The following is a 9,749-nucleotide window of genomic DNA, read 5'->3' as shown; positions in this document are numbered from 1 at the left end:
TCCGTTTGTTGGAGCATTGCTAACTTACTCTCTCACAGCCACTAATAAAAATCTGACACAGGGTGAGTCAGAATTGTCTGTCAGAGATGAGTTAGATCTGGCTCATGTTTCTAGAGACATGAAAGCCAGGAACGAAGAAGGAGGCTTTGAAAACCTGGGTTGAGGAGGCGGTGTGGTTCACTGCGATGAGCTAAGTGTCTAGGGCCACCGGCAGACATGCGGGCCTGTGTCCTTCCTTTGTTCTGGGGTCCCTCTTGCACCATGTGGTGAGGCTGGTGGCTGGGAGCAGCTCAGGACAGGACCCGGTGGCATCTTACCTCTCCCACCCTCATGTGGGCTCCAGTGGGCTCCAGTAGATCCCAGGGGACAGCCTGCCTTCCTTGCAAAGCCCAGTAGCACTGGGAGCAGAAACTGGGACCAAAGAGTGAGCACCCTGTTTGACAAGCTGGACCAGCCACCTCTTCTTCAGATGCAGGGGGAGCCCTGGCATGCTGACTCCTCCCTTCTCCCTTTCCCCTTTCCTCTCTTCCTCTCTCTTCCCTTCCCCTCTCTCCTTCCCTGGTGGTGCCCTTTCCCAATGCCCACTTCATCCCTTTTCCTTTCTACATGCCTGTCTTCTAGAGTTTCTTCTCTTTGCTCCCCATTACTTCCCTTCATCCGAATCTCCTCTTTGGTCCCTTTGTCCCTGCTCTCTGCTCCTCCTCCCCTTCCCTGGCCCCTGTTCTGCTCCATCCTGACTGCAGGCAGAGGTGGACTAACATGCTCACTTGCTAGCTCAGCCACCCTCCAGAGAAGTCACTCTTCGGTGGCCACCTTCCTGACCCCCTGGTCCCTTCTCCACTTGTTCACATATTGCTCTGAAGTCTGAGGACAGAGCGGGGCTGCCAAAGAATCAGGCCAGAGGAGAAACCAAACCATGTGCCACACTGTCCCCCAGCCCTGCTGCTCTGAGAGCTTTTGGAGTCCTCAACAGGGTTAGGATTTAGGGGCTTCTTCAGAACCGGGAGTGAAAACAACCATAGGGCAAATGAAAAGCTATGGCCCCCACACAAAAATAATAATCTCAAATGAAAACTATGTTAACTCTGAAGCCCCAAAGTCGAAGAATTGCCTTGAATCTGTCACAAGAAAGCACCCAAGGCCTCACTCTCTGGGTTCTGGGTGCCCTGGGAATGGCAGGAGGCTCTGACATGCGCGTGGGTGTGCCAAGGACGGGGGCTAGCCTGCCCGCTGGCGGGTGGGGGGTACCTCCTGCAGCGCTGTCCCAGGCTGGACCCCTTGCGGACAGGGTGTGGCGCGGTGTCCGGGGTTGTCCCAGTGCCCTGGGGTTCGCGGGAGCCTAGGCCCGGACACCCCCGACCCCCGCTAGTGGCCCTCGTTTTCTGCTCCAGGTGAGGGCGCGGCGAGGTGTCACTTTACCTGTGAGCAGAGGGTTCTCCTGAGAAGCCATGGGGCGGGGAGGGGCAGCAGGCAGCAGGAACAGGACAGAGCTGCCTGGGGGGCTGGGCTGGAGCGCAGTAGAGCACAGGCAGCGGCGAGTCCGGTGGGTCCTGCAGTCCCGACTGGGCCACAGCACAACACCCTGGCGCTGCGCGCCCCTCCTCCGCCAGCCCCTCCTGGTCCTCCCAGAGTCTCTGCCAAGTCCTCCGTGAGCTCACTTCCCGTCTTGGCAATTAGCAAAGCCCCTTCTCTGGGCCGCCCCTGACCCGCCCCCGCCCACCTCCCTCCTGAGTCCTCCGGGAGCTCACTTCCTGCTTTGGGAATTAGAAAAAGCCCCTTCTCTGCGCCCCCCCCGCCACCATCCCTCCTGAGGCTGGGCCTGGGCTGGGTTGCAGGGCTAAGCCCTTGCGGTGTGCGAGCCTTGCCAGCGCTGGCGCGCTGGGCAGCCTCCTAGCCTGGCTCCCTGAGCGGGTGTCTGCCCGCGGCCTGGCTGCAAAAGATCATCAGTCCTAACGCCAGCTGCACTCTTGGGTCAGTTTGCTGGCTTCCAGATTGCGCCCAAAGCCAGGAACCAGCTTCCCCAGCACAGGCCTGGGCTGAGATGCCTGCCCTGGATGTGTCTGAGCAGTCTCCTTGTCTCCAGGCAGGGATGGCACTTTGACCTGGATGTTTGGGTTTTTTGTTTGTTTTTTTGGTCATTGGTTATTACATGACCTCCAGGGTAGGTGCTCCACAAAGGGAGTGCAAACAGGTCACCTGATATATAAGCATATGGCCATTCTAGAAAAATAGCTTGGGGTTCCCTCGGAAACGCGGCATTGGTCCTTGCACCATGGTTTAATAGAAAAGGGATTATGCACCAAGTTACTTAAGTGAACATAGGTTGAAATTGTTTACTGAGAGTAAATATGTAAAATAGTTATATTTTAACTAAATCTATCATCAATCATAAATCTATTACACGAAGGTTACAGGCAATTTAAATGCAAGAGAACTCTCTTCAGGGTTTTAAATAATCCGTGTCTGTCTTGGCACATGAGAATGCAAAGATAGGAAATGGTTTGTAAAAGATCATATAATAGCTTTTACTATATGGTATCAGCAATTTTTCATAAAGGAGCGGCCTCCAGCTAAAAACTCAGCTTTGAAAAATGCAGAAAAGCAGCAAACGTTTCTATGGTTTGTGTCTCCATATTCCTTTATGGCCAGTTTGAACAAATCCACATGCTTTGATTCAAAGGTAATAAATTCCTCTTATTTGGAAAAATGATGTTTATTTTTGTTCTCTCACCCTTCGCAGGTGGTTTCATTTTAGCACACTTCAGAGTTATAATTTCATGCTTATTAAAAACATTTATTATGATCTACATAGATGAATGAAACTTTTATTAAATTATTTGACATAAAATCTGTTATTTTAAAAAATGTATTTCCTTTGAAGGGTTATTTTAGAGCGTTCAGAGAGGATCTAGGAGTGTGGTATTATGCAGTTTTTAAGTAGGTATGAAATGGTTATTTATATGATTGTTTCTTTAAGGCTTATGTATATTGTCCATTATATGCTATAAAATATTTTGAAAGTAAATTTAAGGAATGTTTTACATAGTTTATTTTTTGGAAAAAATTATTGAAATGACTTATGAAAGTCAGTATACTCTCAACATTAATTTATTCTGAAATTTACCAATTGTCTATTGAACCTATTATATGGCAGATATTACTTCAGACTACACTGGTAAATGAAATACTTGGCTTTGTAGAACTTTTATTTTATTTTATTTTTTTTAAATATTTTATTTATTTATTTGACAGAGAGAGAGATCACAAGTAGGCAGAGAGGCAGGCAGAGAGAGAGAGAGAGGAGGAAGCAGGCTCCCTGCTGAGCAGAGAGCCCCATGCGGGACTCGATCCCAGGACCCTGAGATCATGACCTGAAGCCGAAGGCAGCGGCCTAACCCACTGAGCCACCCAGGCGCCCTAGAACTTTTATTTTAATGGGTGAGACAATTAAAAGCTATAAACCTTAATAAAAATTGCATAGTGCATTCAAAAATGATGAGTACAATGGGGAAAAAGAAAAATTCGATCAGGGTGAGAAAAATCAAGGTTGCTAGGCAGGGGATGGGGAGCTAAAAGTTTCAATAGGAAGATCAGGGTAGTTACAATGAAGCTGACAATTGAACAAAGGTATGGAAAGGTGATGAATTTGCCCAGAACTATCAGCAATAAGGTCACTCCAGACAAAGGAATTGGCTATCTTGAAGGCCATAAGGTTGGATCATGCATGGCATATCTGAGGAATAGCAAGGAGGCCACTGTGAGTGACTGAAGAGTAGCAGGGAAAGAGGTCACCGAGGTTAAATGAGTGGCTAGATCATGTGAAAGCTTAGAAGTCATTGTAAAACTCTGGCTTTTATATTTGGAAACTTACTGTGTGATAGAATTTCTGCTAATAACTGAGAGTTCAAATGTCCATAAAATTTCAAGGATTCTTATTCTAGTAAGACAGAATAAAGAAAAAGAGTTCATATTTTCACATGGTGTAACAAATGCTCGGAGATCCAAGTGTAGGAAGCTATGGGAGCACAGAAGAAGGCACTAAAATCACACCAAAATATTTGATGACTGTGACTATATATACATTTGTATTTTCTATATTTTTTATAGTCATGGAATCACACAGTATATACTATTCATTGCCTGGCTTTTCTTTTCTCAGCATCATTACTTTGAGAATCTCCAATTGTAAATAGTTCATTTTGATGTTGAATAGTAATCTCTTTAATGAATAGATCATAATTTGTCTTTTCTCTATTGATGGACATTGATGAACAACATTTCCACTGTTTTCAATTCTAAAAGCTGCTATGAAATTCACATACAAGTCCTTGTATGAACATAGGGTATGTTTCTCTTGGTTAAATGCCTAGAAGTAAAATGGCTATTTGTGTAACTGCAACATATTTTGCATTTAAAAAAATTTTCAAACTATTTTCCAAAGTGGTGGTATCATGATATATGCCAACAACAGTTTAGATTTTTTGTTGCTTCCCAATCTAGCTCAGACGAAGTACAATTAGCCTTTATAATTTTAGCCATTCTAATAGATATGTAAGCATGCCTCATTAGGATTTTAATTTGTATTTCTTTAATGTCTAAATGTTGAGAAATTTGTCATGTGCTTATAAGCCATCCATATCCTTTTGGTGACATGTCTCTTCCATTATTTCCTTCACATGTAAAATTGGATACTCTGTTTGGTTATTAGTAAGGTTTTTTATTTTTTTTTCATTTTTTAATAATCAGAGTAGATGTCCATTATCAGATATAGTATTTGCAAATCCCTTCTCCATCTTTACGGTTTCTCAATGGAGCTTTGATAGCTGTGTCTTTCAAGAAATATGCTACTTCTTTCCTGGTACACGGAGGTATGACTAGGACATTATCAATGTTGACCTTTGCAAACAAAATCATGGCTTAAGATATATGTAGTCTGCAGTTGTTGGGAGTGTTCACCATCCTTGCCTCTAACTCACCTCTCACTGCCCACACATTCAGATATAGGGGAATATTGATTGACAAAATATTAATTGCCAAATACCACTAGTTGGAGAATAAGAAAAATGCAGGCACCTGATTATATAATATTACTTAAATAAAATATGTTTTTATAAGTGCTATTGGAAGTAAATTCCTCAATACTTTAATCACACAGAATGATGGAATCCTCGATTTTTTTTCTTGTATTTACTAAGAAAATGATCATGCCTCAAGTATATTAAAATGGAATAGGGAAAATTAAAAATTGTTTTAAGTTGATTTGCGTGTGTTGTGCGTATGTGAGAGAGAAAGTGAGAGAAAAAGAGAAAGAGAGAAAAAGAGAACGGGAAAGACAGAGAGGTGGCTGCAGTGAATTGATGAGTTGCAGGATAGATTTTAAAGTTTTGTCTTTTGCTTTCTACATTCCCTTTTCCTTAGGTTCAAGAGAACAATCAGTAGTATCTCAGATGCCTGCTGCTAACATCAGCAGAAAGAGTTAGAGGTTCCCAGAAAATTAAAGATGAGATATAGTTTTCCTGACATAAGAAAAGTCATTTTTTGTCCCCAGCTATTTTCAATGATCTATACCCCACCTGTGTACTTGCCCAAGCACACTTCTTCCAAAACTTCCTGGGAGGTTCTTACAAAGAAATGCAAAAACCTCACTAGTTAAGGATTTTGAGGGAACAAGGCAATGGGAAAACTAACAGTCACCACCAGACCAGGAAATAGCCTAAGCTATTGAGACAATAAATCAGTGGTAAAACTCCTAGTGCTATTTCAAAAGTAATCAAGGCCTTGCATTCCTTGTCCCAGAAAATGAGTCCAAGACCCCATCTACTTTATATCTGCTCTTGAAGCCTGCAGAGTCCCTTTCCCTTGTCCAACAGTTACCTCTGCTTTATTCTAACGTTGAAGTTTCTGCCCTCGGTGGAATACAAGCTTCATTCAGGTGAACATGCAATACATATTGCACAAATACATATGTGGATGTGCATGCATCCACAACCTTATGACCAACCATACACGGGATAATAAAACTCTCCCTTCTGAGTATTCATCTTAAATACGAAATAAAAATCTCTCTCTCCTGTTCAAACAGTCAAGGCCTTGGAACTTATTCCCTGTGATCTCCTTGTATGTTGTAAACAAAGATTCCTTTGTTTGACAACTCCACCTGTTTCTGTGATTCACCAAAGACTGACCTCAGTTAGTTCAGTTACTGTAATGGCTTTCACTACTCTGATTCTACCTCTGCAAGTCTCCAAATTTAACTATTTTTTCCTCCCAATTCCGCATATTCTTGGCTTTAAACAGCAACTCTGAAGAGATGATTTGCTTGTTTAAAAAAAAATCAAGAAAAGGGAGTAGTAGTAAACATTGTAACTTTGAACTTCCTGCCCTAAGGGGCTCTCCTGTTGTTTCTCTTTGACTTCCTGGACTGAAATGATAGAAATTTGGCAATACATCACTCCCCAATCCAGATAACTGACAGAACAGTTTAGACTCTTAGAAAAATATTAGTTTAAAAGATCACATAATTAAATACTTAAGCATGTAGTGTAATGGAGTGGTTTTCAAGAAATATATTTTGGTCATCTGAATATTTAGTTTTCAACCATGGCTACTGACTCACAGCTCCTAAAACTCTTGGAATTTTTTGTGATAAGGGTGAGAGAGGTGTGTTTTGTTATGTTAATAAAGTGACCTTCAGACCTCACTCAAGCCAAGGGCTGTTTGCCTTAAGGACCAACCACTTGGTGAAAGCCTTCATAACTTTTTGCCCAACATGCCTCCCCTTCCTCCCAATTCAGGATTATCTGGGGAGGGAAGAGGAGCTGGAGATTAGATCAGCAAATGACAATGATTTAGTCAGTCATGACTATGTCACGAAGCTTCCACAGAAAACCTGAAAGGACTGGGTTCAGAAAGCTTTTAGTTTGTTAAATGTATGAAAAGGCAGGAAGAGTGGCAGTCTTCCAGAAGGTAATAGAAGCTCTGTGCCCATTCTCCATACCTTGCCCTGTGCACTTCTTTATCTATCTATTGACTTAAATCTTCTATTATATCTTTTAATAAGCTGGCAAACATAAAGTAAGTATTTTTCTGAGTTTTGTGAGTCCCTGTAACAAATTAAAAGAACGTAAGAAGTAGGCCACTGGGACCTCCAACCTGTAGTTGCTCAGTCACAAGCACAGGTAATAACCTAGGGCCTACAGTGAGACTGGCATCTGAGGTGGGGTTGGAGATAGTCTTGGAGGACTGATCCCTTAACTGATAAAATCTTACACTATGTTCAGGTAGATAGTGTCAGAATTTAGTTGAATTCTTGGAGATCCTGCTGTTTTCTGAAAATTATTTGGCATTGTTGGTATGATGTCCTAAAACCCAAAAAGATATAGCTACCTCAAAATAAGAATAAGGTTGACAGCTTATATATAATAAGTGAGTATATCAGGGATTTAAAATATACCCAATAAATAATGTAAGGAAATAAGGAAAGATTTTGAAATAAAAACAAGAATAAGAACCTAGTGGTGCTAATAGATTAAATATATGTAATCTAGTTGAATTAAGAATACAATGGATAGAATACGTAATGGATCCAATAGAGATAAGAAGTCACTTAAGGATATAGTCATCTGGATACCAGCAAAGCCTTAAAATTATCAATATAAAAGAGGTGTAAGATGTAGGTGATGTGTGTGGAACAAAAGCTAGAGAAAAAATTAGATTTCCTTACTACTCATAGCCTGTTGACAAGTCCTTGAAGTTCCTCTGGGGACTCAGCTGCTTCCATGTGGACACATCCACTCAGGGCAAAAAGCATTCTTAGTCCACCCCCCAGGATACTGAAAATCTACTTTCACATGTAAAAATTACTTTGGAAACTTCTTTATCTCTACTCCCCACCCCTGCCCTCAAGATATACATTGGCAATCATCTCCCAAGCATATACCCACTGATACACATCAGAAGAGTCTCTTCCCTGAGTTTTTACCAAATAGTAATAAATGACCTTTCCCTAACAATAGCTAGCCCCCTAGAGGTCCTGGAAACCTTGTTTATAAAATACCTTGGAGGCTTGTGCTATCCCTCAGCTCCTCCCAAATTGAAAGTATATAATCAGCCACTCTTCATGACCCTCACTCTCTACACCAAATAAATAAATAAATATTTTTTTAAATAAAATAAAATAAATGACTTTTTTTAAATGAAAGAAGAAAAAGGAAGGAAATATTTGAATATTAATGTACATCTATTTCTCAAGCATAAAATAGTCAAGACACTGGATTAAAACTTACATACAAGAAAAGAAAGAAAATATTCATAACTATAGTTGACACTATGAATCCCAAACTAGGGCATACATACCAAAGACAAAAAAAACACAAAATCATAAGTGTTAGAGAGAAAAAAAAATAATTCATTAATAAAGAAACAAGAATCAGACTGACAGAAATTTTTTAAATAACATCAGATATAAAAAAGAATGAGGTAATAGCTTTATTATCTTGAAAAAAATAATCACAAATGTAAACATTTAGATCCTTATAAAATGTCATTGGAATAGGAAGGCATAATAAAAAAAAATATTTTCAGGAATACAGACCACAGATAATTTTCCTTAATTTGTGTAGGCAGCACTTAAATACTAATATTATTTTAACAGTTAAAATGTACTCTATGACCTATGGGGTGGGGGAAAAGAGGATGACCAAGTCATCTTGAAATAATTCAGTTTTATGAAAAAAGTAAAAAGATCGAAAAAAAGACTTGAAGAAAAGAGAGATAAAACATATGCATAATAAAAATAAATAAATAAATAAACAACTGGAGTGCCTGGGTGACTTAGTCGGTTCAAGTGTCTGCCTTCAGCTCAGGTGATGATCCCAGGGTCCTGGTATTGAGCCTGCATCAGGCTCCCTGCTCAGTGGAGAGTCTGCTTCTCCCTCCCATTGAGAAAAAAAATTTGACTTATTTATTTGAGAGAGATAATCTCTAAATTTTACTTATTTATTTGAGAGAGAGTGAGAAAAGAAAAACATGCACACAGCAGGGGGAATAACAGAGGGAGAGGGAGAAGCACCCCACTGAGCAGGGAACCCCCTGTGGGGCTCTATCCCAGGACCCGGGTATTATGACCTGAGCTATAGGTAGACACTTAACTGACTGAACCACTCAGATACCCCAATGAATACAATCTTTAAAAATAATAATAATAATAAAAAATAATATTTCAGATAGTATGATTTTTTTAATGTAAGACTTGGTATAAAAACAGGATGACATACTTGTCTAATTATAGCAAAAGACTTTGATAAGTTTAGATGCAGTAGTACATAAAAAATTTAACTTCTTTCATTAACTGATAATTTAATTAGATTAAATTAAGAGACATCAAAATTTAGAGAATCTAATAGTCCTGATCTATTAATAAATGTAGCCATCCTGACCCCAAAACCATAGTCTTCAGTAAGTATATAAGCATAAGTTGAACATTTACACAAACAGGCCATTATTTAGGTCAGAAGTATATGCCAATAAATTCCTAGAGTTAAATATCAGGTTATATTTTTCAAGAATGAGGCAATAAAATTAGAAAACAATGACCAAAATATTAAATTCATATAATTGGAAGTTAACTTCATACCTAAAATGAAATAATACAGCTAATTCAGAAATTTTAAGAATTACAGTACTTTGGTAATATCAACTCTCAAAATGAGTAACGGACAGGTGGGGCTAGGGAGGAAGAGATCCATAGG

This window comes from Mustela nivalis (genome assembly GCF_964662115.1).
Source record: "Mustela nivalis genome assembly, contig: HAP1_SCAFFOLD_441, whole genome shotgun sequence".
Classification (NCBI taxonomy): Eukaryota; Metazoa; Chordata; class Mammalia; order Carnivora; family Mustelidae; genus Mustela; species Mustela nivalis.
This window is presented reverse-complemented; position numbering follows the sequence as displayed.